Source organism: Eucyclogobius newberryi, unplaced genomic scaffold (genome assembly GCF_026437365.1).
Source record: "Eucyclogobius newberryi isolate DKJ021-1_F unplaced genomic scaffold, fEucNew1.0.hap1 SCAF_87, whole genome shotgun sequence".
In the NCBI taxonomy this organism is placed as follows: domain Eukaryota; kingdom Metazoa; phylum Chordata; class Actinopteri; order Gobiiformes; family Gobiidae; genus Eucyclogobius; species Eucyclogobius newberryi.
This window is the reverse complement of record NW_027316529.1, coordinates 340,342-368,127: the sequence shown is the minus strand read 5'-3', so window position 1 is coordinate 368,127 and position 27,786 is coordinate 340,342. Positions and strand designations below refer to the sequence as shown.

At 40.8% G+C, this 27,786-nt stretch overlaps 17 non-coding genes across 17 annotated transcripts; all 17 read right to left on the bottom strand.

The window, feature by feature from the left end:
• Positions 1 to 38: 38 nt before the first annotated feature.
• trnak-uuu (transfer RNA lysine (anticodon UUU)) lies at positions 39 to 111 on the bottom strand. Its single transcript has one exon. It is a non-coding gene; the product is annotated as a tRNA-Lys (tRNA).
• Positions 112 to 3,049: 2,938 nt separating this feature from the next.
• Positions 3,050 to 3,122, bottom strand: trnak-uuu (transfer RNA lysine (anticodon UUU)). Its single transcript has one exon. It is a non-coding gene; the product is annotated as a tRNA-Lys (tRNA).
• A 1,800-nt stretch (positions 3,123 to 4,922) lies between these two features.
• On the bottom strand, positions 4,923 to 4,995 carry trnak-uuu (transfer RNA lysine (anticodon UUU)). Its single transcript has one exon. It is a non-coding gene; the product is annotated as a tRNA-Lys (tRNA).
• A 2,938-nt stretch (positions 4,996 to 7,933) lies between these two features.
• Positions 7,934 to 8,006, bottom strand: trnak-uuu (transfer RNA lysine (anticodon UUU)). Its single transcript has one exon. It is a non-coding gene; the product is annotated as a tRNA-Lys (tRNA).
• A 3,784-nt stretch (positions 8,007 to 11,790) lies between these two features.
• Positions 11,791 to 11,862, bottom strand: trnaq-uug (transfer RNA glutamine (anticodon UUG)). The gene has a single exon. It is a non-coding gene; the product is annotated as a tRNA-Gln (tRNA).
• A 219-nt stretch (positions 11,863 to 12,081) lies between these two features.
• On the bottom strand, positions 12,082 to 12,154 carry trnak-uuu (transfer RNA lysine (anticodon UUU)). The gene has a single exon. It is a non-coding gene; the product is annotated as a tRNA-Lys (tRNA).
• Positions 12,155 to 13,663: 1,509 nt separating this feature from the next.
• Positions 13,664 to 13,735, bottom strand: trnaq-uug (transfer RNA glutamine (anticodon UUG)). Its single transcript has one exon. It is a non-coding gene; the product is annotated as a tRNA-Gln (tRNA).
• A 219-nt stretch (positions 13,736 to 13,954) lies between these two features.
• trnak-uuu (transfer RNA lysine (anticodon UUU)) lies at positions 13,955 to 14,027 on the bottom strand. Its single transcript has one exon. It is a non-coding gene; the product is annotated as a tRNA-Lys (tRNA).
• Positions 14,028 to 15,827: 1,800 nt separating this feature from the next.
• On the bottom strand, positions 15,828 to 15,900 carry trnak-uuu (transfer RNA lysine (anticodon UUU)). The gene has a single exon. It is a non-coding gene; the product is annotated as a tRNA-Lys (tRNA).
• A 1,800-nt stretch (positions 15,901 to 17,700) lies between these two features.
• Positions 17,701 to 17,773, bottom strand: trnak-uuu (transfer RNA lysine (anticodon UUU)). Its single transcript has one exon. It is a non-coding gene; the product is annotated as a tRNA-Lys (tRNA).
• Positions 17,774 to 19,281: 1,508 nt separating this feature from the next.
• Positions 19,282 to 19,353, bottom strand: trnaq-uug (transfer RNA glutamine (anticodon UUG)). The gene has a single exon. It is a non-coding gene; the product is annotated as a tRNA-Gln (tRNA).
• A 219-nt stretch (positions 19,354 to 19,572) lies between these two features.
• On the bottom strand, positions 19,573 to 19,645 carry trnak-uuu (transfer RNA lysine (anticodon UUU)). Its single transcript has one exon. It is a non-coding gene; the product is annotated as a tRNA-Lys (tRNA).
• A 1,800-nt stretch (positions 19,646 to 21,445) lies between these two features.
• On the bottom strand, positions 21,446 to 21,518 carry trnak-uuu (transfer RNA lysine (anticodon UUU)). The gene has a single exon. It is a non-coding gene; the product is annotated as a tRNA-Lys (tRNA).
• Positions 21,519 to 23,318: 1,800 nt separating this feature from the next.
• On the bottom strand, positions 23,319 to 23,391 carry trnak-uuu (transfer RNA lysine (anticodon UUU)). The gene has a single exon. It is a non-coding gene; the product is annotated as a tRNA-Lys (tRNA).
• A 1,800-nt stretch (positions 23,392 to 25,191) lies between these two features.
• trnak-uuu (transfer RNA lysine (anticodon UUU)) lies at positions 25,192 to 25,264 on the bottom strand. Its single transcript has one exon. It is a non-coding gene; the product is annotated as a tRNA-Lys (tRNA).
• Positions 25,265 to 26,772: 1,508 nt separating this feature from the next.
• Positions 26,773 to 26,844, bottom strand: trnaq-uug (transfer RNA glutamine (anticodon UUG)). Its single transcript has one exon. It is a non-coding gene; the product is annotated as a tRNA-Gln (tRNA).
• Positions 26,845 to 27,063: 219 nt separating this feature from the next.
• trnak-uuu (transfer RNA lysine (anticodon UUU)) lies at positions 27,064 to 27,136 on the bottom strand. The gene has a single exon. It is a non-coding gene; the product is annotated as a tRNA-Lys (tRNA).
• Between the last annotated feature and the right edge of the window lie 650 nt (positions 27,137 to 27,786).

Here is a 27,786-nt window from a genome sequence, read left to right as displayed (position 1 = left end):
GTGTTTAATGTCTTACAATAATTACATAGTAATACAACCACCTGAACAGGGACTTGAACCCTGGACCCTCAGATTAAAAGTCTGATGCTCTACCGACTGAGCTATCCAGGCTCTGAGTGAGACAGAGCCAAATGGAGCCTGGATCATTTCATAGCTGTGCATAACCTTTTTTGGGAACAGTGTTCTTTTAGCAGCAAATAAACTGGATCCAGAGTCTGACTCCCATGAGGCCTTGCATCTTTACAATGTCAATGACAATGTAATCCTTCAATGGGTACCAAAGACAGTTGCAAAAATGATTTTGAAGTTTCACAATGATTCAACTTGTTTGGCTGATCACTGGCTATGTATTTGATGTCTCTTGTTGGTCTGCATCGATAACTTTGTTGACGGCTTGTATGTAAATTGACTACACATTGAAGGCCCATTTGCAGAATGGCCATTACCACAGTCGTTGAAACCCTGAAAAGAAGGTGGGGCTATGGCATACGGTACTTATACTGGTCACATACCTTAGCCAGCACAACTCACCAGAGACGGCCAAGAAGACATCGGAAGAAGATCTGGAGTACAGCAGCCACTTTGATAGGAATATCTGGATTCAGTGGAGTTCAACAGGAGCATTGACTTGTTTTTTTCAGTAAGTTCTACTTGTTGTGACCACCATTTAAGACATTGTGAAGCAAACACATTAAGACGACCTCAACTTGAGCCACTGTTGGCTTCTGCAATCATAAGTGCTTCTCTTTGGGGTTGTCTTGGTTGTGACTTTGGCCTCAATAACTGCAAGTATCTCAAGTTTTGAAAAATACCATGAAGTTTTCACTCTACCTGGTCATTCACATTACCCTGGCACAAGCACTGACTTGACTTTTGAATGCAGTAAGTGCTACTTGTTGGGGTAGTGTTGATGTCTTTGTCTGCATGCACTTTGAAATTACGTTCTGGAAAAGTTTGTTTAAACACCAGTTTCAGAGAGTCATTCTTATTTCCCTAACATGAGCATTGACTTGTCAATGAAATTCAGTAAGTGCTTTTTGTTGGGGGGCAGTTCCATATGACAAAAGCCTCCATTGGTAATGCAAAAGAAAAAGTCCTTGCTCCAAGATTACTTCAAATGGAACCACTTGTGCTTCTTCATGCTCATAAGTGCTCCTCTTTGGGGTTTTCTTGTCAGCAACTTGTTCACGAATAGGAACTGTACGGCCAATATCAGGACTCCTGTGCCAAATGTAAGTCAAAAGTAGAGCTCAACCACAGCCATGATCTGTCTGCATTTTATAGAAAGTGCTTCATAGTTGGGGTGTTGTTCTGGCTTCACTATTTAGCATTGCACAATAGAATATATCAGCTTGTTTTCTCAGTAATATCACTCTGTCTCTAGACACTGACTCTTGGGCAGTGATGCTGGCTTTAAAATCGAAATACAAGAATTGTTTCTTTTTCAGTAATAAACTAAACTGAACTTTTACTTTGATCAATGTCCATGATATTGTATGGCTCTTGGCTGCATAAACACTGTTGTTGACGGCTTGTATGTAAATTGACTACACATTGAAGGCCCATTTGCAGAATGGCCATTACCACAGTCGTTGAAACCCTGAAAAGAAGGTGGGGCTATGGCATACAGTACTTATACTGGTCACATACCTTAGCCAGCACAACTCACCAGAGACGGCCAAGAAGACATCGGAAGAAGATCTGGAGTACAGCAGCCACTTTGATAGGAATATCTGGATTCAGTGGAGTTCAACAGGAGCATTGACTTGTTTTTTTCAGTAAGTTCTACTTGTTGTGACCACCATTTAAGACATTGTGAAGCAAACACATTAAGACGACCTCAACTTGAGCCACTGTTGGCTTCTGCAATCATAAGTGCTTCTCTTTGGGGTTGTCTTGGTTGTGACTTTGGCCTCAATAACTGCAAGTATCTCAAGTTTTGAAAAATACCATGAAGTTTTCACTCTACCTGGTCATTCACATTACCCTGGCACAAGCACTGACTTGACTTTTGAATGCAGTAAGTGCTACTTGTTGGGGTAGTGTTGATGTCTTTGTCTGCATGCACTTTGAAATTACGTTCTGGAAAAGTTTGTTTAAACACCAGTTTCAGAGAGTCATTCTTATTTCCCTAACATGAGCATTGACTTGGCAATGAAATTCAGTAAGTGCTTTTTGTTGGGGGGCAGTTCCATATGACAAAAGCCTCCATTGGTAATGCAAAAGAAAAAGTCCTTGCTCCAAGATTACTTCAAATGGAACCACTTGTGCTTCTTCATGCTCATAAGTGCTCCTCTTTGGGGTTTTCTTGTCAGCAACTTGTTCACGAATAGGAACTGTACGGCCGATATCAGGACTCCTGTGCCAAATGTAAGTCAAAAGTAGAGCTCAACCACAGCCATGATCTGTCTGCATTTTATAGAAAGTGCTTCATAGTTGGGGTGTTGTTCTGGCTTCACTATTTAGCATTGCACAATAGAATATATCAGCTTGTTTTCTCAGTAATATCACTCTGTCTCTAGACACTGACTCTTGGGCAGTGATGCTGGCTTTAAAATCGAAATACAAGAATTGTTTCTTTTTCAGTAATAAACTAAACTGAACTTTTACTTTGATCAATGTCCATGATATTGTATGGCTCTTGGCTCCATAAACACTGTTGTTGATGGCTTGCATGTAAATTGACACTCGTTGAAAAAAGAGGGTGGGACCATGGCACACATTGGTTTGCAGTTTACAGTCAACTCAAGACAGTTCTAGGTTCCACCGAGATTTGAACTCGAATCACTGGATTCAAAGCCCAGAGTGCTAACCATTACACCATGCAACCATACAATGCAATACCGCCATGTAGGGTTGAATTTGATGAGGGTTGGTGATCAATCTGATATGATATATCACATGCAGTGTTTTTGATGTAGGGGAACCACAGGAAGTTCTTTTCGCATTAGGCAAGTCCAAATTCTGTCTACATGCCGGCATGAGTCATTAAAATTGTATGGTCTAGTATTGTGTTTAATGTCTTACAATAATTACATAGTAATACAACCACCTGAACAGGGACTTGAACCCTGGACCCTCAGATTAAAAGTCTGATGCTCTACCGACTGAGCTATCCAGGCTCTGAGTGAGACAGAGCCAAATGGAGCCTGGATCATTTCATAGCTGTGCATAACCTTTTTTGGGAACAGTGTTCTTTTAGCAGCAAATAAACTGGATCCAGAGTCTGACTCCCATGAGGCCTTGCATCTTTACAATGTCAATGACAATGTAATCCTTCAATGGGTACCAAAGACAGTTGCAAAAATGATTTTGAAGTTTCACAATGATTCAACTTGTTTGGCTGATCACTGGCTATGTATTTGATGTCTCTTGTTGGTCTGCATCGATAACTTTGTTGACGGCTTGTATGTAAATTGACTACACATTGAAGGCCCATTTGCAGAATGGCCATTACCACAGTCGTTGAAACCCTGAAAAGAAGGTGGGGCTATGGCATACGGTACTTATACTGGTCACATACCTTAGCCAGCACAACTCACCAGAGACGGCCAAGAAGACATCGGAAGAAGATCTGGAGTACAGCAGCCACTTTGATAGGAATATCTGGATTCAGTGGAGTTCAACAGGAGCATTGACTTGTTTTTTTCAGTAAGTTCTACTTGTTGTGACCACCATTTAAGACATTGTGAAGCAAACACATTAAGACGACCTCAACTTGAGCCACTGTTGGCTTCTGCAATCATAAGTGCTTCTCTTTGGGGTTGTCTTGGTTGTGACTTTGGCCTCAATAACTGCAAGTATCTCAAGTTTTGAAAAATACCATGAAGTTTTCACTCTACCTGGTCATTCACATTACCCTGGCACAAGCACTGACTTGACTTTTGAATGCAGTAAGTGCTACTTGTTGGGGTAGTGTTGATGTCTTTGTCTGCATGCACTTTGAAATTACGTTCTGGAAAAGTTTGTTTAAACACCAGTTTCAGAGAGTCATTCTTATTTCCCTAACATGAGCATTGACTTGTCAATGAAATTCAGTAAGTGCTTTTTGTTGGGGGGCAGTTCCATATGACAAAAGCCTCCATTGGTAATGCAAAAGAAAAAGTCCTTGCTCCAAGATTACTTCAAATGGAACCACTTGTGCTTCTTCATGCTCATAAGTGCTCCTCTTTGGGGTTTTCTTGTCAGCAACTTGTTCACGAATAGGAACTGTACGGCCAATATCAGGACTCCTGTGCCAAATGTAAGTCAAAAGTAGAGCTCAACCACAGCCATGATCTGTCTGCATTTTATAGAAAGTGCTTCATAGTTGGGGTGTTGTTCTGGCTTCACTATTTAGCATTGCACAATAGAATATATCAGCTTGTTTTCTCAGTAATATCACTCTGTCTCTAGACACTGACTCTTGGGCAGTGATGCTGGCTTTAAAATCGAAATACAAGAATTGTTTCTTTTTCAGTAATAAACTAAACTGAACTTTTACTTTGATCAATGTCCATGATATTGTATGGCTCTTGGCTCCATAAACACTGTTGTTGATGGCTTGCATGTAAATTGACACTCGTTGAAAAAAGAGGGTGGGACCATGGCACACATTGGTTTGCAGTTTACAGTCAACTCAAGACAGTTCTAGGTTCCACCGAGATTTGAACTCGAATCACTGGATTCAAAGCCCGGAGTGCTAACCATTACACCATGGAACCATACAATGCAATACCGCCATGTAGGGTTGAATTTGATGAGGGTTGGTGATCAATCTGATATGATATATCACATGCAGTGTTTTTGATGTAGGGGAACCACAGGAAGTTCTTTTCGCATTAGGCAAGTCCAAATTCTGTCTACATGCCGGCATGAGTCATTAAAATTGTATGGTCTAGTATTGTGTTTAATGTCTTACAATAATTACATAGTAATACAACCACCTGAACAGGGACTTGAACCCTGGACCCTCAGATTAAAAGTCTGATGCTCTACCGACTGAGCTATCCAGGCTCTGAGTGAGACAGAGCCAAATGGAGCCTGGATCATTTCATAGCTGTGCATAACCTTTTTTGGGAACAGTGTTCTTTTAGCAGCAAATAAACTGGATCCAGAGTCTGACTCCCATGAGGCCTTGCATCTTTACAATGTCAATGACAATGTAATCCTTCAATGGGTACCAAAGACAGTTGCAAAAATGATTTTGAAGTTTCACAATGATTCAACTTGTTTGGCTGATCACTGGCTATGTATTTTATGTCTCTTGTTGGTCTGCATCGATAACTTTGTTGACGGCTTGTATGTAAATTGACTACACATTGAAGGCCCATTTGCAGAATGGCCATTACCACAGTCGTTGAAACCCTGAAAAGAAGGTGGGGCTATGGCATACGGTACTTATACTGGTCACATACCTTAGCCAGCACAACTCACCAGAGACGGCCAAGAAGACATCGGAAGAAGATCTGGAGTACAGCAGCCACTTTGATAGGAATATCTGGATTCAGTGGAGTTCAACAGGAGCATTGACTTGTTTTTTTCAGTAAGTTCTACTTGTTGTGACCACCATTTAAGACATTGTGAAGCAAACACATTAAGACGACCTCAACTTGAGCCACTGTTGGCTTCTGCAATCATAAGTGCTTCTCTTTGGGGTTGTCTTGGTTGTGACTTTGGCCTCAATAACTGCAAGTATCTCAAGTTTTGAAAAATACCATGAAGTTTTCACTCTACCTGGTCATTCACATTACCCTGGCACAAGCACTGACTTGACTTTTGAATGCAGTAAGTGCTACTTGTTGGGGTAGTGTTGATGTCTTTGTCTGCATGCACTTTGAAATTACGTTCTGGAAAAGTTTGTTTAAACACCAGTTTCAGAGAGTCATTCTTATTTCCCTAACATGAGCATTGACTTGTCAATGAAATTCAGTAAGTGCTTTTTGTTGGGGGGCAGTTCCATATGACAAAAGCCTCCACTGGTAATGCAAAAGAAAAAGTCCTTGCTCCAAGATTACTTCAAATGGAACCACTTGTGCTTCTTCATGCTCATAAGTGCTCCTCTTTGGGGTTTTCTTGTCAGCAACTTGTTCACGAATAGGAACTGTACGGCCAATATCAGGACTCCTGTGCCAAATGTAAGTCAAAAGTAGAGCTCAACCACAGCCATGATCTGTCTGCATTTTATAGAAAGTGCTTCATAGTTGGGGTGTTGTTCTGGCTTCACTATTTAGCATTGCACAATAGAATATATCAGCTTGTTTTCTCAGTAATATCACTCTGTCTCTAGACACTGACTCTTGGGCAGTGATGCTGGCTTTAAAATCGAAATACAAGAATTGTTTCTTTTTCAGTAATAAACTAAACTGAACTTTTACTTTGATCAATGTCCATGATATTGTATGGCTCTTGGCTGCATAAACACTGTTGTTGACGGCTTGTATGTAAATTGACTACACATTGAAGGCCCATTTGCAGAATGGCCATTACCACAGTCGTTGAAACCCTGAAAAGAAGGTGGGGCTATGGCATACAGTACTTATACTGGTCACATACCTTAGCCAGCACAACTCACCAGAGACGGCCAAGAAGACATCGGAAGAAGATCTGGAGTACAGCAGCCACTTTGATAGGAATATCTGGATTCAGTGGAGTTCAACAGGAGCATTGACTTGTTTTTTTCAGTAAGTTCTACTTGTTGTGACCACCATTTAAGACATTGTGAAGCAAACACATTAAGACGACCTCAACTTGAGCCACTGTTGGCTTCTGCAATCATAAGTGCTTCTCTTTGGGGTTGTCTTGGTTGTGACTTTGGCCTCAATAACTGCAAGTATCTCAAGTTTTGAAAAATACCATGAAGTTTTCACTCTACCTGGTCATTCACATTACCCTGGCACAAGCACTGACTTGACTTTTGAATGCAGTAAGTGCTACTTGTTGGGGTAGTGTTGATGTCTTTGTCTGCATGCACTTTGAAATTACGTTCTGGAAAAGTTTGTTTAAACACCAGTTTCAGAGAGTCATTCTTATTTCCCTAACATGAGCATTGACTTGGCAATGAAATTCAGTAAGTGCTTTTTGTTGGGGGGCAGTTCCATATGACAAAAGCCTCCATTGGTAATGCAAAAGAAAAAGTCCTTGCTCCAAGATTACTTCAAATGGAACCACTTGTGCTTCTTCATGCTCATAAGTGCTCCTCTTTGGGGTTTTCTTGTCAGCAACTTGTTCACGAATAGGAACTGTACGGCCGATATCAGGACTCCTGTGCCAAATGTAAGTCAAAAGTAGAGCTCAACCACAGCCATGATCTGTCTGCATTTTATAGAAAGTGCTTCATAGTTGGGGTGTTGTTCTGGCTTCACTATTTAGCATTGCACAATAGAATATATCAGCTTGTTTTCTCAGTAATATCACTCTGTCTCTAGACACTGACTCTTGGGCAGTGATGCTGGCTTTAAAATCGAAATACAAGAATTGTTTCTTTTTCAGTAATAAACTAAACTGAACTTTTACTTTGATCAATGTCCATGATATTGTATGGCTCTTGGCTCCATAAACACTGTTGTTGATGGCTTGCATGTAAATTGACACTCGTTGAAAAAAGAGGGTGGGACCATGGCACACATTGGTTTGCAGTTTACAGTCAACTCAAGACAGTTCTAGGTTCCACCGAGATTTGAACTCGAATCACTGGATTCAAAGCCCAGAGTGCTAACCATTACACCATGCAACCATACAATGCAATACCGCCATGTAGGGTTGAATTTGATGAGGGTTGGTGATCAATCTGATATGATATATCACATGCAGTGTTTTTGATGTAGGGGAACCACAGGAAGTTCTTTTCGCATTAGGCAAGTCCAAATTCTGTCTACATGCCGGCATGAGTCATTAAAATTGTATGGTCTAGTATTGTGTTTAATGTCTTACAATAATTACATAGTAATACAACCACCTGAACAGGGACTTGAACCCTGGACCCTCAGATTAAAAGTCTGATGCTCTACCGACTGAGCTATCCAGGCTCTGAGTGAGACAGAGCCAAATGGAGCCTGGATCATTTCATAGCTGTGCATAACCTTTTTTGGGAACAGTGTTCTTTTAGCAGCAAATAAACTGGATCCAGAGTCTGACTCCCATGAGGCCTTGCATCTTTACAATGTCAATGACAATGTAATCCTTCAATGGGTACCAAAGACAGTTGCAAAAATGATTTTGAAGTTTCACAATGATTCAACTTGTTTGGCTGATCACTGGCTATGTATTTTATGTCTCTTGTTGGTCTGCATCGATAACTTTGTTGACGGCTTGTATGTAAATTGACTACACATTGAAGGCCCATTTGCAGAATGGCCATTACCACAGTCGTTGAAACCCTGAAAAGAAGGTGGGGCTATGGCATACAGTACTTATACTGGTCACATACCTTAGCCAGCACAACTCACCAGAGACGGCCAAGAAGACATCGGAAGAAGATCTGGAGTACAGCAGCCACTTTGATAGGAATATCTGGATTCAGTGGAGTTCAACAGGAGCATTGACTTGTTTTTTCAGTAAGTTCTACTTGTTGTGACCACCATTTAAGACATTGTGAAGCAAACACATTAAGACGACCTCAACTTGAGCCACTGTTGGCTTCTGCAATCATAAGTGCTTCTCTTTGGGGTTGTCTTGGTTGTGACTTTGGCCTCAATAACTGCAAGTATCTCAAGTTTTGAAAAATACCATGAAGTTTTCACTCTACCTGGTCATTCACATTACCCTGGCACAAGCACTGACTTGACTTTTGAATGCAGTAAGTGCTACTTGTTGGGGTAGTGTTGATGTCTTTGTCTGCATGCACTTTGAAATTACGTTCTGGAAAAGTTTGTTTAAACACCAGTTTCAGAGAGTCATTCTTATTTCCCTAACATGAGCATTGACTTGTCAATGAAATTCAGTAAGTGCTTTTTGTTGGGGGGCAGTTCCATATGACAAAAGCCTCCATTGGTAATGCAAAAGAAAAAGTCCTTGCTCCAAGATTACTTCAAATGGAACCACTTGTGCTTCTTCATGCTCATAAGTGCTCCTCTTTGGGGTTTTCTTGTCAGCAACTTGTTCACGAATAGGAACTGTACGGCCAATATCAGGACTCCTGTGCCAAATGTAAGTCAAAAGTAGAGCTCAACCACAGCCATGATCTGTCTGCATTTTATAGAAAGTGCTTCATAGTTGGGGTGTTGTTCTGGCTTCACTATTTAGCATTGCACAATAGAATATATCAGCTTGTTTTCTCAGTAATATCACTCTGTCTCTAGACACTGACTCTTGGGCAGTGATGCTGGCTTTAAAATCGAAATACAAGAATTGTTTCTTTTTCAGTAATAAACTAAACTGAACTTTTACTTTGATCAATGTCCATGATATTGTATGGCTCTTGGCTGCATAAACACTGTTGTTGACGGCTTGTATGTAAATTGACTACACATTGAAGGCCCATTTGCAGAATGGCCATTACCACAGTCGTTGAAACCCTGAAAAGAAGGTGGGGCTATGGCATACGGTACTTATACTGGTCACATACCTTAGCCAGCACAACTCACCAGAGACGGCCAAGAAGACATCGGAAGAAGATCTGGAGTACAGCAGCCACTTTGATAGGAATATCTGGATTCAGTGGAGTTCAACAGGAGCATTGACTTGTTTTTTTCAGTAAGTTCTACTTGTTGTGACCACCATTTAAGACATTGTGAAGCAAACACATTAAGACGACCTCAACTTGAGCCACTGTTGGCTTCTGCAATCATAAGTGCTTCTCTTTGGGGTTGTCTTGGTTGTGACTTTGGCCTCAATAACTGCAAGTATCTCAAGTTTTGAAAAATACCATGAAGTTTTCACTCTACCTGGTCATTCACATTACCCTGGCACAAGCACTGACTTGACTTTTGAATGCAGTAAGTGCTACTTGTTGGGGTAGTGTTGATGTCTTTGTCTGCATGCACTTTGAAATTACGTTCTGGAAAAGTTTGTTTAAACACCAGTTTCAGAGAGTCATTCTTATTTCCCTAACATGAGCATTGACTTGTCAATGAAATTCAGTAAGTGCTTTTTGTTGGGGGGCAGTTCCATATGACAAAAGCCTCCATTGGTAATGCAAAAGAAAAAGTCCTTGCTCCAAGATTACTTCAAATGGAACCACTTGTGCTTCTTCATGCTCATAAGTGCTCCTCTTTGGGGTTTTCTTGTCAGCAACTTGTTCACGAATAGGAACTGTACGGCCAATATCAGGACTCCTGTGCCAAATGTAAGTCAAAAGTAGAGCTCAACCACAGCCATGATCTGTCTGCATTTTATAGAAAGTGCTTCATAGTTGGGGTGTTGTTCTGGCTTCACTATTTAGCATTGCACAATAGAATATATCAGCTTGTTTTCTCAGTAATATCACTCTGTCTCTAGACACTGACTCTTGGGCAGTGATGCTGGCTTTAAAATCGAAATACAAGAATTGTTTCTTTTTCAGTAATAAACTAAACTGAACTTTTACTTTGATCAATGTCCATGATATTGTATGGCTCTTGGCTGCATAAACACTGTTGTTGACGGCTTGTATGTAAATTGACTACACATTGAAGGCCCATTTGCAGAATGGCCATTACCACAGTCGTTGAAACCCTGAAAAGAAGGTGGGGCTATGGCATACAGTACTTATACTGGTCACATACCTTAGCCAGCACAACTCACCAGAGACGGCCAAGAAGACATCGGAAGAAGATCTGGAGTACAGCAGCCACTTTGATAGGAATATCTGGATTCAGTGGAGTTCAACAGGAGCATTGACTTGTTTTTTTCAGTAAGTTCTACTTGTTGTGACCACCATTTAAGACATTGTGAAGCAAACACATTAAGACGACCTCAACTTGAGCCACTGTTGGCTTCTGCAATCATAAGTGCTTCTCTTTGGGGTTGTCTTGGTTGTGACTTTGGCCTCAATAACTGCAAGTATCTCAAGTTTTGAAAAATACCATGAAGTTTTCACTCTACCTGGTCATTCACATTACCCTGGCACAAGCACTGACTTGACTTTTGAATGCAGTAAGTGCTACTTGTTGGGGTAGTGTTGATGTCTTTGTCTGCATGCACTTTGAAATTACGTTCTGGAAAAGTTTGTTTAAACACCAGTTTCAGAGAGTCATTCTTATTTCCCTAACATGAGCATTGACTTGGCAATGAAATTCAGTAAGTGCTTTTTGTTGGGGGGCAGTTCCATATGACAAAAGCCTCCATTGGTAATGCAAAAGAAAAAGTCCTTGCTCCAAGATTACTTCAAATGGAACCACTTGTGCTTCTTCATGCTCATAAGTGCTCCTCTTTGGGGTTTTCTTGTCAGCAACTTGTTCACGAATAGGAACTGTACGGCCGATATCAGGACTCCTGTGCCAAATGTAAGTCAAAAGTAGAGCTCAACCACAGCCATGATCTGTCTGCATTTTATAGAAAGTGCTTCATAGTTGGGGTGTTGTTCTGGCTTCACTATTTAGCATTGCACAATAGAATATATCAGCTTGTTTTCTCAGTAATATCACTCTGTCTCTAGACACTGACTCTTGGGCAGTGATGCTGGCTTTAAAATCGAAATACAAGAATTGTTTCTTTTTCAGTAATAAACTAAACTGAACTTTTACTTTGATCAATGTCCATGATATTGTATGGCTCTTGGCTCCATAAACACTGTTGTTGATGGCTTGCATGTAAATTGACACTCGTTGAAAAAAGAGGGTGGGACCATGGCACACATTGGTTTGCAGTTTACAGTCAACTCAAGACAGTTCTAGGTTCCACCGAGATTTGAACTCGAATCACTGGATTCAAAGCCCAGAGTGCTAACCATTACACCATGGAACCATACAATGCAATACCGCCATGTAGGGTTGAATTTGATGAGGGTTGGTGATCAATCTGATATGATATATCACATGCAGTGTTTTTGATGTAGGGGAACCACAGGAAGTTCTTTTCGCATTAGGCAAGTCCAAATTCTGTCTACATGCCGGCATGAGTCATTAAAATTGTATGGTCTAGTATTGTGTTTAATGTCTTACAATAATTACATAGTAATACAACCACCTGAACAGGGACTTGAACCCTGGACCCTCAGATTAAAAGTCTGATGCTCTACCGACTGAGCTATCCAGGCTCTGAGTGAGACAGAGCCAAATGGAGCCTGGATCATTTCATAGCTGTGCATAACCTTTTTTGGGAACAGTGTTCTTTTAGCAGCAAATAAACTGGATCCAGAGTCTGACTCCCATGAGGCCTTGCATCTTTACAATGTCAATGACAATGTAATCCTTCAATGGGTACCAAAGACAGTTGCAAAAATGATTTTGAAGTTTCACAATGATTCAACTTGTTTGGCTGATCACTGGCTATGTATTTGATGTCTCTTGTTGGTCTGCATCGATAACTTTGTTGACGGCTTGTATGTAAATTGACTACACATTGAAGGCCCATTTGCAGAATGGCCATTACCACAGTCGTTGAAACCCTGAAAAGAAGGTGGGGCTATGGCATACAGTACTTATACTGGTCACATACCTTAGCCAGCACAACTCACCAGAGACGGCCAAGAAGACATCGGAAGAAGATCTGGAGTACAGCAGCCACTTTGATAGGAATATCTGGATTCAGTGGAGTTCAACAGGAGCATTGACTTGTTTTTTTCAGTAAGTTCTACTTGTTGTGACCACCATTTAAGACATTGTGAAGCAAACACATTAAGACGACCTCAACTTGAGCCACTGTTGGCTTCTGCAATCATAAGTGCTTCTCTTTGGGGTTGTCTTGGTTGTGACTTTGGCCTCAATAACTGCAAGTATCTCAAGTTTTGAAAAATACCATGAAGTTTTCACTCTACCTGGTCATTCACATTACCCTGGCACAAGCACTGACTTGACTTTTGAATGCAGTAAGTGCTACTTGTTGGGGTAGTGTTGATGTCTTTGTCTGCATGCACTTTGAAATTACGTTCTGGAAAAGTTTGTTTAAACACCAGTTTCAGAGAGTCATTCTTATTTCCCTAACATGAGCATTGACTTGGCAATGAAATTCAGTAAGTGCTTTTTGTTGGGGGGCAGTTCCATATGACAAAAGCCTCCATTGGTAATGCAAAAGAAAAAGTCCTTGCTCCAAGATTACTTCAAATGGAACCACTTGTGCTTCTTCATGCTCATAAGTGCTCCTCTTTGGGGTTTTCTTGTCAGCAACTTGTTCACGAATAGGAACTGTACGGCCGATATCAGGACTCCTGTGCCAAATGTAAGTCAAAAGTAGAGCTCAACCACAGCCATGATCTGTCTGCATTTTATAGAAAGTGCTTCATAGTTGGGGTGTTGTTCTGGCTTCACTATTTAGCATTGCACAATAGAATATATCAGCTTGTTTTCTCAGTAATATCACTCTGTCTCTAGACACTGACTCTTGGGCAGTGATGCTGGCTTTAAAATCGAAATACAAGAATTGTTTCTTTTTCAGTAATAAACTAAACTGAACTTTTACTTTGATCAATGTCCATGATATTGTATGGCTCTTGGCTCCATAAACACTGTTGTTGATGGCTTGCATGTAAATTGACACTCGTTGAAAAAAGAGGGTGGGACCATGGCACACATTGGTTTGCAGTTTACAGTCAACTCAAGACAGTTCTAGGTTCCACCGAGATTTGAACTCGAATCACTGGATTCAAAGCCCAGAGTGCTAACCATTACACCATGGAACCATACAATGCAATACCGCCATGTAGGGTTGAATTTGATGAGGGTTGGTGATCAATCTGATATGATATATCACATGCAGTGTTTTTGATGTAGGGGAACCACAGGAAGTTCTTTTCGCATTAGGCAAGTCCAAATTCTGTCTACATGCCGGCATGAGTCATTAAAATTGTATGGTCTAGTATTGTGTTTAATGTCTTACAATAATTACATAGTAATACAACCACCTGAACAGGGACTTGAACCCTGGACCCTCAGATTAAAAGTCTGATGCTCTACCGACTGAGCTATCCAGGCTCTGAGTGAGACAGAGCCAAATGGAGCCTGGATCATTTCATAGCTGTGCATAACCTTTTTTGGGAACAGTGTTCTTTTAGCAGCAAATAAACTGGATCCAGAGTCTGACTCCCATGAGGCCTTGCATCTTTACAATGTCAATGACAATGTAATCCTTCAATGGGTACCAAAGACAGTTGCAAAAATGATTTTGAAGTTTCACAATGATTCAACTTGTTTGGCTGATCACTGGCTATGTATTTGATGTCTCTTGTTGGTCTGCATCGATAACTTTGTTGACGGCTTGTATGTAAATTGACTACACATTGAAGGCCCATTTGCAGAATGGCCATTACCACAGTCGTTGAAACCCTGAAAAGAAGGTGGGGCTATGGCATACAGTACTTATACTGGTCACATACCTTAGCCAGCACAACTCACCAGAGACGGCCAAGAAGACATCGGAAGAAGATCTGGAGTACAGCAGCCACTTTGATAGGAATATCTGGATTCAGTGGAGTTCAACAGGAGCATTGACTTGTTTTTTTCAGTAAGTTCTACTTGTTGTGACCACCATTTAAGACATTGTGAAGCAAACACATTAAGACGACCTCAACTTGAGCCACTGTTGGCTTCTGCAATCATAAGTGCTTCTCTTTGGGGTTGTCTTGGTTGTGACTTTGGCCTCAATAACTGCAAGTATCTCAAGTTTTGAAAAATACCATGAAGTTTTCACTCTACCTGGTCATTCACATTACCCTGGCACAAGCACTGACTTGACTTTTGAATGCAGTAAGTGCTACTTGTTGGGGTAGTGTTGATGTCTTTGTCTGCATGCACTTTGAAATTACGTTCTGGAAAAGTTTGTTTAAACACCAGTTTCAGAGAGTCATTCTTATTTCCCTAACATGAGCATTGACTTGTCAATGAAATTCAGTAAGTGCTTTTTGTTGGGGGGCAGTTCCATATGACAAAAGCCTCCATTGGTAATGCAAAAGAAAAAGTCCTTGCTCCAAGATTACTTCAAATGGAACCACTTGTGCTTCTTCATGCTCATAAGTGCTCCTCTTTGGGGTTTTCTTGTCAGCAACTTGTTCACGAATAGGAACTGTACGGCCGATATCAGGACTCCTGTGCCAAATGTAAGTCAAAAGTAGAGCTCAACCACAGCCATGATCTGTCTGCATTTTATAGAAAGTGCTTCATAGTTGGGGTGTTGTTCTGGCTTCACTATTTAGCATTGCACAATAGAATATATCAGCTTGTTTTCTCAGTAATATCACTCTGTCTCTAGACACTGACTCTTGGGCAGTGATGCTGGCTTTAAAATCGAAATACAAGAATTGTTTCTTTTTCAGTAATAAACTAAACTGAACTTTTACTTTGATCAATGTCCATGATATTGTATGGCTCTTGGCTCCATAAACACTGTTGTTGATGGCTTGCATGTAAATTGACACTCGTTGAAAAAAGAGGGTGGGACCATGGCACACATTGGTTTGCAGTTTACAGTCAACTCAAGACAGTTCTAGGTTCCACCGAGATTTGAACTCGAATCACTGGATTCAAAGCCCAGAGTGCTAACCATTACACCATGCAACCATACAATGCAATACCGCCATGTAGGGTTGAATTTGATGAGGGTTGGTGATCAATCTGATATGATATATCACATGCAGTGTTTTTGATGTAGGGGAACCACAGGAAGTTCTTTTCGCATTAGGCAAGTCCAAATTCTGTCTACATGCCGGCATGAGTCATTAAAATTGTATGGTCTAGTATTGTGTTTAATGTCTTACAATAATTACATAGTAATACAACCACCTGAACAGGGACTTGAACCCTGGACCCTCAGATTAAAAGTCTGATGCTCTACCGACTGAGCTATCCAGGCTCTGAGTGAGACAGAGCCAAATGGAGCCTGGATCATTTCATAGCTGTGCATAACCTTTTTTGGGAACAGTGTTCTTTTAGCAGCAAATAAACTGGATCCAGAGTCTGACTCCCATGAGGCCTTGCATCTTTACAATGTCAATGACAATGTAATCCTTCAATGGGTACCAAAGACAGTTGCAAAAATGATTTTGAAGTTTCACAATGATTCAACTTGTTTGGCTGATCACTGGCTATGTATTTGATGTCTCTTGTTGGTCTGCATCGATAACTTTGTTGACGGCTTGTATGTAAATTGACTACACATTGAAGGCCCATTTGCAGAATGGCCATTACCACAGTCGTTGAAACCCTGAAAAGAAGGTGGGGCTATGGCATACGGTACTTATACTGGTCACATACCTTAGCCAGCACAACTCACCAGAGACGGCCAAGAAGACATCGGAAGAAGATCTGGAGTACAGCAGCCACTTTGATAGGAATATCTGGATTCAGTGGAGTTCAACAGGAGCTTTGACTTGTTTTTTTCAGTAAGTTCTACTTGTTGTGACCACCATTTAAGACATTGTGAAGCAAACACATTAAGACGACCTCAACTTGAGCCACTGTTGGCTTCTGCAATCATAAGTGCTTCTCTTTGGGGTTGTCTTGGTTGTGACTTTGGCCTCAATAACTGCAAGTATCTCAAGTTTTGAAAAATACCATGAAGTTTTCACTCTACCTGGTCATTCACATTACCCTGGCACAAGCACTGACTTGACTTTTGAATGCAGTAAGTGCTACTTGTTGGGGTAGTGTTGATGTCTTTGTCTGCATGCACTTTGAAATTACGTTCTGGAAAAGTTTGTTTAAACACCAGTTTCAGAGAGTCATTCTTATTTCCCTAACATGAGCATTGACTTGTCAATGAAATTCAGTAAGTGCTTTTTGTTGGGGGGCAGTTCCATATGACAAAAGCCTCCATTGGTAATGCAAAAGAAAAAGTCCTTGCTCCAAGATTACTTCAAATGGAACCACTTGTGCTTCTTCATGCTCATAAGTGCTCCTCTTTGGGGTTTTCTTGTCAGCAACTTGTTCACGAATAGGAACTGTACGGCCAATATCAGGACTCCTGTGCCAAATGTAAGTCAAAAGTAGAGCTCAACCACAGCCATGATCTGTCTGCATTTTATAGAAAGTGCTTCATAGTTGGGGTGTTGTTCTGGCTTCACTATTTAGCATTGCACAATAGAATATATCAGCTTGTTTTCTCAGTAATATCACTCTGTCTCTAGACACTGACTCTTGGGCAGTGATGCTGGCTTTAAAATCGAAATACAAGAATTGTTTCTTTTTCAGTAATAAACTAAACTGAACTTTTACTTTGATCAATGTCCATGATATTGTATGGCTCTTGGCTCCATAAACACTGTTGTTGATGGCTTGCATGTAAATTGACACTCGTTGAAAAAAGAGGGTGGGACCATGGCACACATTGGTTTGCAGTTTACAGTCAACTCAAGACAGTTCTAGGTTCCACCGAGATTTGAACTCGAATCACTGGATTTAAAGCCCAGAGTGCTAACCATTACACCATGCAACCATACAATGCAATACCGCCATGTAGGGTTGAATTTGATGAGGGTTGGTGATCAATCTGATATGATATATCACATGCAGTGTTTTTGATGTAGGGGAACCACAGGAAGTTCTTTTCGCATTAGGCAAGTCCAAATTCTGTCTACATGCCGGCATGAGTCATTAAAATTGTATGGTCTAGTATTGTGTTTAATGTCTTACAATAATTACATAGTAATACAACCACCTGAACAGGGACTTGAACCCTGGACCCTCAGATTAAAAGTCTGATGCTCTACCGACTGAGCTATCCAGGCTCTGAGTGAGACAGAGCCAAATGGAGCCTGGATCATTTCATAGCTGTGCATAACCTTTTTTGGGAACAGTGTTCTTTTAGCAGCAAATAAACTGGATCCAGAGTCTGACTCCCATGAGGCCTTGCATCTTTACAATGTCAATGACAATGTAATCCTTCAATGGGTACCAAAGACAGTTGCAAAAATGATTTTGAAGTTTCACAATGATTCAACTTGTTTGGCTGATCACTGGCTATGTATTTTATGTCTCTTGTTGGTCTGCATCGATAACTTTGTTGACGGCTTGTATGTAAATTGACTACACATTGAAGGCCCATTTGCAGAATGGCCATTACCACAGTCGTTGAAACCCTGAAAAGAAGGTGGGGCTATGGCATACAGTACTTATACTGGTCACATACCTTAGCCAGCACAACTCACCAGAGACGGCCAAGAAGACATCGGAAGAAGATCTGGAGTACAGCAGCCACTTTGATAGGAATATCTGGATTCAGTGGAGTTCAACAGGAGCATTGACTTGTTTTTTCAGTAAGTTCTACTTGTTGTGACCACCATTTAAGACATTGTGAAGCAAACACATTAAGACGACCTCAACTTGAGCCACTGTTGGCTTCTGCAATCATAAGTGCTTCTCTTTGGGGTTGTCTTGGTTGTGACTTTGGCCTCAATAACTGCAAGTATCTCAAGTTTTGAAAAATACCATGAAGTTTTCACTCTACCTGGTCATTCACATTACCCTGGCACAAGCACTGACTTGACTTTTGAATGCAGTAAGTGCTACTTGTTGGGGTAGTGTTGATGTCTTTGTCTGCATGCACTTTGAAATTACGTTCTGGAAAAGTTTGTTTAAACACCAGTTTCAGAGAGTCATTCTTATTTCCCTAACATGAGCATTGACTTGTCAATGAAATTCAGTAAGTGCTTTTTGTTGGGGGGCAGTTCCATATGACAAAAGCCTCCATTGGTAATGCAAAAGAAAAAGTCCTTGCTCCAAGATTACTTCAAATGGAACCACTTGTGCTTCTTCATGCTCATAAGTGCTCCTCTTTGGGGTTTTCTTGTCAGCAACTTGTTCACCAATAGGAACTGTACGGCCAATATCAGGACTCCTGTGCCAAATGTAAGTCAAAAGTAGAGCTCAACCACAGCCATGATCTGTCTGCATTTTATAGAAAGTGCTTCATAGTTGGGGTGTTGTTCTGGCTTCACTATTTAGCATTGCACAATAGAATATATCAGCTTGTTTTCTCAGTAATATCACTCTGTCTCTAGACACTGACTCTTGGGCAGTGATGCTGGCTTTAAAATCGAAATACAAGAATTGTTTCTTTTTCAGTAATAAACTAAACTGAACTTTTACTTTGATCAATGTCCATGATATTGTATGGCTCTTGGCTCCATAAACACTGTTGTTGATGGCTTGCATGTAAATTGACACTCGTTGAAAAAAGAGGGTGGGACCATGGCACACATTGGTTTGCAGTTTACAGTCAACTCAAGACAGTTCTAGGTTCCACCGAGATTTGAACTCGAATCACTGGATTCAAAGCCCAGAGTGCTAACCATTACACCATGGAACCATACAATGCAATACCGCCATGTAGGGTTGAATTTGATGAGGGTTGGTGATCAATCTGATATGATATATCACATGCAGTGTTTTTGATGTAGGGGAACCACAGGAAGTTCTTTTCGCATTAGGCAAGTCCAAATTCTGTCTACATGCCGGCATGAGTCATTAAAATTGTATGGTCTAGTATTGTGTTTAATGTCTTACAATAATTACATAGTAATACAACCACCTGAACAGGGACTTGAACCCTGGACCCTCAGATTAAAAGTCTGATGCTCTACCGACTGAGCTATCCAGGCTCTGAGTGAGACAGAGCCAAATGGAGCCTGAATCATTTCATAGCTGTGCATAACCTTTTTTGGGAACAGTGTTCTTTTAGCAGCAAATAAACTGGATCCAGAGTCTGACTCCCATGAGGCCTTGCATCTTTACAATGTCAATGACAATGTAATCCTTCAATGGGTACCAAAGACAGTTGCAAAAATTATTTTGAAGTTTCACAATGATTCAACTTGTTTGGCTGATCACTGGCTATGTATTTTATGTCTCTTGTTGGTCTGCATCGATAACTTTGTTGACGGCTTGTATGTAAATTGACTACACATTGAAGGCCCATTTGCAGAATGGCCATTACCACAGTCGTTGAAACCCTGAAAAGAAGGTGGGGCTATGGCATACGGTACTTATACTGGTCACATACCTTAGCCAGCACAACTCACCAGAGACGGCCAAGAAGACATCGGAAGAAGATCTGGAGTACAGCAGCCACTTTGATAGGAATATCTGGATTCAGTGGAGTTCAACAGGAGCATTGACTTGTTTTTTTCAGTAAGTTCTACTTGTTGTGACCACCATTTAAGACATTGTGAAGCAAACACATTAAGACGACCTCAACTTGAGCCACTGTTGGCTTCTGCAATCATAAGTGCTTCTCTTTGGGGTTGTCTTGGTTGTGACTTTGGCCTCAATAACTGCAAGTATCTCAAGTTTTGAAAAATACCATGAAGTTTTCACTCTACCTGGTCATTCACATTACCCTGGCACAAGCACTGACTTGACTTTTGAATGCAGTAAGTGCTACTTGTTGGGGTAGTGTTGATGTCTTTGTCTGCATGCACTTTGAAATTACGTTCTGGAAAAGTTTGTTTAAACACCAGTTTCAGAGAGTCATTCTTATTTCCCTAACATGAGCATTGACTTGGCAATGAAATTCAGTAAGTGCTTTTTGTTGGGGGGCAGTTCCATATGACAAAAGCCTCCATTGGTAATGCAAAAGAAAAAGTCCTTGCTCCAAGATTACTTCAAATGGAACCACTTGTGCTTCTTCATGCTCATAAGTGCTCCTCTTTGGGGTTTTCTTGTCAGCAACTTGTTCACGAATAGGAACTGTACGGCCGATATCAGGACTCCTGTGCCAAATGTAAGTCAAAAGTAGAGCTCAACCACAGCCATGATCTGTCTGCATTTTATAGAAAGTGCTTCATAGTTGGGGTGTTGTTCTGGCTTCACTATTTAGCATTGCACAATAGAATATATCAGCTTGTTTTCTCAGTAATATCACTCTGTCTCTAGACACTGACTCTTGGGCAGTGATGCTGGCTTTAAAATCGAAATACAAGAATTGTTTCTTTTTCAGTAATAAACTAAACTGAACTTTTACTTTGATCAATGTCCATGATATTGTATGGCTCTTGGCTCCATAAACACTGTTGTTGATGGCTTGCATGTAAATTGACACTCGTTGAAAAAAGAGGGTGGGACCATGGCACACATTGGTTTGCAGTTTACAGTCAACTCAAGACAGTTCTAGGTTCCACCGAGATTTGAACTCGAATCACTGGATTTAAAGCCCAGAGTGCTAACCATTACACCATGCAACCATACAATGCAATACCGCCATGTAGGGTTGAATTTGATGAGGGTTGGTGATCAATCTGATATGATATATCACATGCAGTGTTTTTGATGTAGGGGAACCACAGGAAGTTCTTTTCGCATTAGGCAAGTCCAAATTCTGTCTACATGCCGGCATGAGTCATTAAAATTGTATGGTCTAGTATTGTGTTTAATGTCTTACAATAATTACATAGTAATACAACCACCTGAACAGGGACTTGAACCCTGGACCCTCAGATTAAAAGTCTGATGCTCTACCGACTGAGCTATCCAGGCTCTGAGTGAGACAGAGCCAAATGGAGCCTGGATCATTTCATAGCTGTGCATAACCTTTTTTGGGAACAGTGTTCTTTTAGCAGCAAATAAACTGGATCCAGAGTCTGACTCCCATGAGGCCTTGCATCTTTACAATGTCAATGACAATGTAATCCTTCAATGGGTACCAAAGACAGTTGCAAAAATGATTTTGAAGTTTCACAATGATTCAACTTGTTTGGCTGATCACTGGCTATGTATTTGATGTCTCTTGTTGGTCTGCATCGATAACTTTGTTGACGGCTTGTATGTAAATTGACTACACATTGAAGGCCCATTTGCAGAATGGCCATTACCACAGTCGTTGAAACCCTGAAAAGAAGGTGGGGCTATGGCATACAGTACTTATACTGGTCACATACCTTAGCCAGCACAACTCACCAGAGACGGCCAAGAAGACATCGGAAGAAGATCTGGAGTACAGCAGCCACTTTGATAGGAATATCTGGATTCAGTGGAGTTCAACAGGAGCATTGACTTGTTTTTTTCAGTAAGTTCTACTTGTTGTGACCACCATTTAAGACATTGTGAAGCAAACACATTAAGACGACCTCAACTTGAGCCACTGTTGGCTTCTGCAATCATAAGTGCTTCTCTTTGGGGTTGTCTTGGTTGTGACTTTGGCCTCAATAACTGCAAGTATCTCAAGTTTTGAAAAATACCATGAAGTTTTCACTCTACCTGGTCATTCACATTACCCTGGCACAAGCACTGACTTGACTTTTGAATGCAGTAAGTGCTACTTGTTGGGGTAGTGTTGATGTCTTTGTCTGCATGCACTTTGAAATTACGTTCTGGAAAAGTTTGTTTAAACACCAGTTTCAGAGAGTCATTCTTATTTCCCTAACATGAGCATTGACTTGTCAATGAAATTCAGTAAGTGCTTTTTGTTGGGGGGCAGTTCCATATGACAAAAGCCTCCATTGGTAATGCAAAAGAAAAAGTCCTTGCTCCAAGATTACTTCAAATGGAACCACTTGTGCTTCTTCATGCTCATAAGTGCTCCTCTTTGGGGTTTTCTTGTCAGCAACTTGTTCACGAATAGGAACTGTACGGCCGATATCAGGACTCCTGTGCCAAATGTAAGTCAAAAGTAGAGCTCAACCACAGCCATGATCTGTCTGCATTTTATAGAAAGTGCTTCATAGTTGGGGTGTTGTTCTGGCTTCACTATTTAGCATTGCACAATAGAATATATCAGCTTGTTTTCTCAGTAATATCACTCTGTCTCTAGACACTGACTCTTGGGCAGTGATGCTGGCTTTAAAATCGAAATACAAGAATTGTTTCTTTTTCAGTAATAAACTAAACTGAACTTTTACTTTGATCAATGTCCATGATATTGTATGGCTCTTGGCTCCATAAACACTGTTGTTGATGGCTTGCATGTAAATTGACACTCGTTGAAAAAAGAGGGTGGGACCATGGCACACATTGGTTTGCAGTTTACAGTCAACTCAAGACAGTTCTAGGTTCCACCGACATTTGAACTCGAATCACTGGATTCAAAGCCCAGAGTGCTAACCATTACACCATGCAACCATACAATGCAATACCGCCATGTAGGGTTGAATTTGATGAGGGTTGGTGATCAATCTGATATGATATATCACATGCAGTGTTTTTGATGTAGGGGAACCACAGGAAGTTCTTTTCGCATTAGGCAAGTCCAAATTCTGTCTACATGCCGGCATGAGTCATTAAAATTGTATGGTCTAGTATTGTGTTTAATGTCTTACAATAATTACATAGTAATACAACCACCTGAACAGGGACTTGAACCCTGGACCCTCAGATTAAAAGTCTGATGCTCTACCGACTGAGCTATCCAGGCTCTGAGTGAGACAGAGCCAAATGGAGCCTGGATCATTTCATAGCTGTGCATAACCTTTTTTGGGAACAGTGTTCTTTTAGCAGCAAATAAACTGGATCCAGAGTCTGACTCCCATGAGGCCTTGCATCTTTACAATGTCAATGACAATGTAATCCTTCAATGGGTACCAAAGACAGTTGCAAAAATGATTTTGAAGTTTCACAATGATTCAACTTGTTTGGCTGATCACTGGCTATGTATTTGATGTCTCTTGTTGGTCTGCATCGATAACTTTGTTGACGGCTTGTATGTAAATTGACTACACATTGAAGGCCCATTTGCAGAATGGCCATTACCACAGTCGTTGAAACCCTGAAAAGAAGGTGGGGCTATGGCATACGGTACTTATACTGGTCACATACCTTAGCCAGCACAACTCACCAGAGACGGCCAAGAAGACATCGGAAGAAGATCTGGAGTACAGCAGCCACTTTGATAGGAATATCTGGATTCAGTGGAGTTCAACAGGAGCTTTGACTTGTTTTTTTCAGTAAGTTCTACTTGTTGTGACCACCATTTAAGACATTGTGAAGCAAACACATTAAGACGACCTCAACTTGAGCCACTGTTGGCTTCTGCAATCATAAGTGCTTCTCTTTGGGGTTGTCTTGGTTGTGACTTTGGCCTCAATAACTGCAAGTATCTCAAGTTTTGAAAAATACCATGAAGTTTTCACTCTACCTGGTCATTCACATTACCCTGGCACAAGCACTGACTTGACTTTTGAATGCAGTAAGTGCTACTTGTTGGGGTAGTGTTGATGTCTTTGTCTGCATGCACTTTGAAATTACGTTCTGGAAAAGTTTGTTTAAACACCAGTTTCAGAGAGTCATTCTTATTTCCCTAACATGAGCATTGACTTGTCAATGAAATTCAGTAAGTGCTTTTTGTTGGGGGGCAGTTCCATATGACAAAAGCCTCCATTGGTAATGCAAAAGAAAAAGTCCTTGCTCCAAGATTACTTCAAATGGAACCACTTGTGCTTCTTCATGCTCATAAGTGCTCCTCTTTGGGGTTTTCTTGTCAGCAACTTGTTCACGAATAGGAACTGTACGGCCAATATCAGGACTCCTGTGCCAAATGTAAGTCAAAAGTAGAGCTCAACCACAGCCATGATCTGTCTGCATTTTATAGAAAGTGCTTCATAGTTGGGGTGTTGTTCTGGCTTCACTATTTAGCATTGCACAATAGAATATATCAGCTTGTTTTCTCAGTAATATCACTCTGTCTCTAGACACTGACTCTTGGGCAGTGATGCTGGCTTTAAAATCGAAATACAAGAATTGTTTCTTTTTCAGTAATAAACTAAACTGAACTTTTACTTTGATCAATGTCCATGATATTGTATGGCTCTTGGCTCCATAAACACTGTTGTTGATGGCTTGCATGTAAATTGACACTCGTTGAAAAAAGAGGGTGGGACCATGGCACACATTGGTTTGCAGTTTACAGTCAACTCAAGACAGTTCTAGGTTCCACCGAGATTTGAACTCGAATCACTGGATTTAAAGCCCAGAGTGCTAACCATTACACCATGCAACCATACAATGCAATACCGCCATGTAGGGTTGAATTTGATGAGGGTTGGTGATCAATCTGATATGATATATCACATGCAGTGTTTTTGATGTAGGGGAACCACAGGAAGTTCTTTTCGCATTAGGCAAGTCCAAATTCTGTCTACATGCCGGCATGAGTCATTAAAATTGTATGGTCTAGTATTGTGTTTAATGTCTTACAATAATTACATAGTAATACAACCACCTGAACAGGGACTTGAACCCTGGACCCTCAGATTAAAAGTCTGATGCTCTACCGACTGAGCTATCCAGGCTCTGAGTGAGACAGAGCCAAATGGAGCCTGGATCATTTCATAGCTGTGCATAACCTTTTTTGGGAACAGTGTTCTTTTAGCAGCAAATAAACTGGATCCAGAGTCTGACTCCCATGAGGCCTTGCATCTTTACAATGTCAATGACAATGTAATCCTTCAATGGGTACCAAAGACAGTTGCAAAAATGATTTTGAAGTTTCACAATGATTCAACTTGTTTGGCTGATCACTGGCTATGTATTTTATGTCTCTTGTTGGTCTGCATCGATAACTTTGTTGACGGCTTGTATGTAAATTGACTACACATTGAAGGCCCATTTGCAGAATGGCCATTACCACAGTCGTTGAAACCCTGAAAAGAAGGTGGGGCTATGGCATACAGTACTTATACTGGTCACATACCTTAGCCAGCACAACTCACCAGAGACGGCCAAGAAGACATCGGAAGAAGATCTGGAGTACAGCAGCCACTTTGATAGGAATATCTGGATTCAGTGGAGTTCAACAGGAGCATTGACTTGTTTTTTCAGTAAGTTCTACTTGTTGTGACCACCATTTAAGACATTGTGAAGCAAACACATTAAGACGACCTCAACTTGAGCCACTGTTGGCTTCTGCAATCATAAGTGCTTCTCTTTGGGGTTGTCTTGGTTGTGACTTTGGCCTCAATAACTGCAAGTATCTCAAGTTTTGAAAAATACCATGAAGTTTTCACTCTACCTGGTCATTCACATTACCCTGGCACAAGCACTGACTTGACTTTTGAATGCAGTAAGTGCTACTTGTTGGGGTAGTGTTGATGTCTTTGTCTGCATGCACTTTGAAATTACGTTCTGGAAAAGTTTGTTTAAACACCAGTTTCAGAGAGTCATTCTTATTTCCCTAACATGAGCATTGACTTGTCAATGAAATTCAGTAAGTGCTTTTTGTTGGGGGGCAGTTCCATATGACAAAAGCCTCCATTGGTAATGCAAAAGAAAAAGTCCTTGCTCCAAGATTACTTCAAATGGAACCACTTGTGCTTCTTCATGCTCATAAGTGCTCCTCTTTGGGGTTTTCTTGTCAGCAACTTGTTCACCAATAGGAACTGTACGGCCAATATCAGGACTCCTGTGCCAAATGTAAGTCAAAAGTAGAGCTCAACCACAGCCATGATCTGTCTGCATTTTATAGAAAGTGCTTCATAGTTGGGGTGTTGTTCTGGCTTCACTATTTAGCATTGCACAATAGAATATATCAGCTTGTTTTCTCAGTAATATCACTCTGTCTCTAGACACTGACTCTTGGGCAGTGATGCTGGCTTTAAAATCGAAATACAAGAATTGTTTCTTTTTCAGTAATAAACTAAACTGAACTTTTACTTTGATCAATGTCCATGATATTGTATGGCTCTTGGCTCCATAAACACTGTTGTTGATGGCTTGCATGTAAATTGACACTCGTTGAAAAAAGAGGGTGGGACCATGGCACACATTGGTTTGCAGTTTACAGTCAACTCAAGACAGTTCTAGGTTCCACCGAGATTTGAACTCGAATCACTGGATTCAAAGCCCAGAGTGCTAACCATTACACCATGGAACCATACAATGCAATACCGCCATGTAGGGTTGAATTTGATGAGGGTTGGTGATCAATCTGATATGATATATCACATGCAGTGTTTTTGATGTAGGGGAACCACAGGAAGTTCTTTTCGCATTAGGCAAGTCCAAATTCTGTCTACATGCCGGCATGAGTCATTAAAATTGTATGGTCTAGTATTGTGTTTAATGTCTTACAATAATTACATAGTAATACAACCACCTGAACAGGGACTTGAACCCTGGACCCTCAGATTAAAAGTCTGATGCTCTACCGACTGAGCTATCCAGGCTCTGAGTGAGACAGAGCCAAATGGAGCCTGAATCATTTCATAGCTGTGCATAACCTTTTTTGGGAACAGTGTTCTTTTAGCAGCAAATAAACTGGATCCAGAGTCTGACTCCCATGAGGCCTTGCATCTTTACAATGTCAATGACAATGTAATCCTTCAATGGGTACCAAAGACAGTTGCAAAAATTATTTTGAAGTTTCACAATGATTCAACTTGTTTGGCTGATCACTGGCTATGTATTTTATGTCTCTTGTTGGTCTGCATCGATAACTTTGTTGACGGCTTGTATGTAAATTGACTACACATTGAAGGCCCATTTGCAGAATGGCCATTACCACAGTCGTTGAAACCCTGAAAAGAAGGTGGGGCTATGGCATACGGTACTTATACTGGTCACATACCTTAGCCAGCACAACTCACCAGAGACGGCCAAGAAGACATCGGAAGAAGATCTGGAGTACAGCAGCCACTTTGATAGGAATATCTGGATTCAGTGGAGTTCAACAGGAGCATTGACTTGTTTTTTTCAGTAAGTTCTACTTGTTGTGACCACCATTTAAGACATTGTGAAGCAAACACATTAAGACGACCTCAACTTGAGCCACTGTTGGCTTCTGCAATCATAAGTGCTTCTCTTTGGGGTTGTCTTG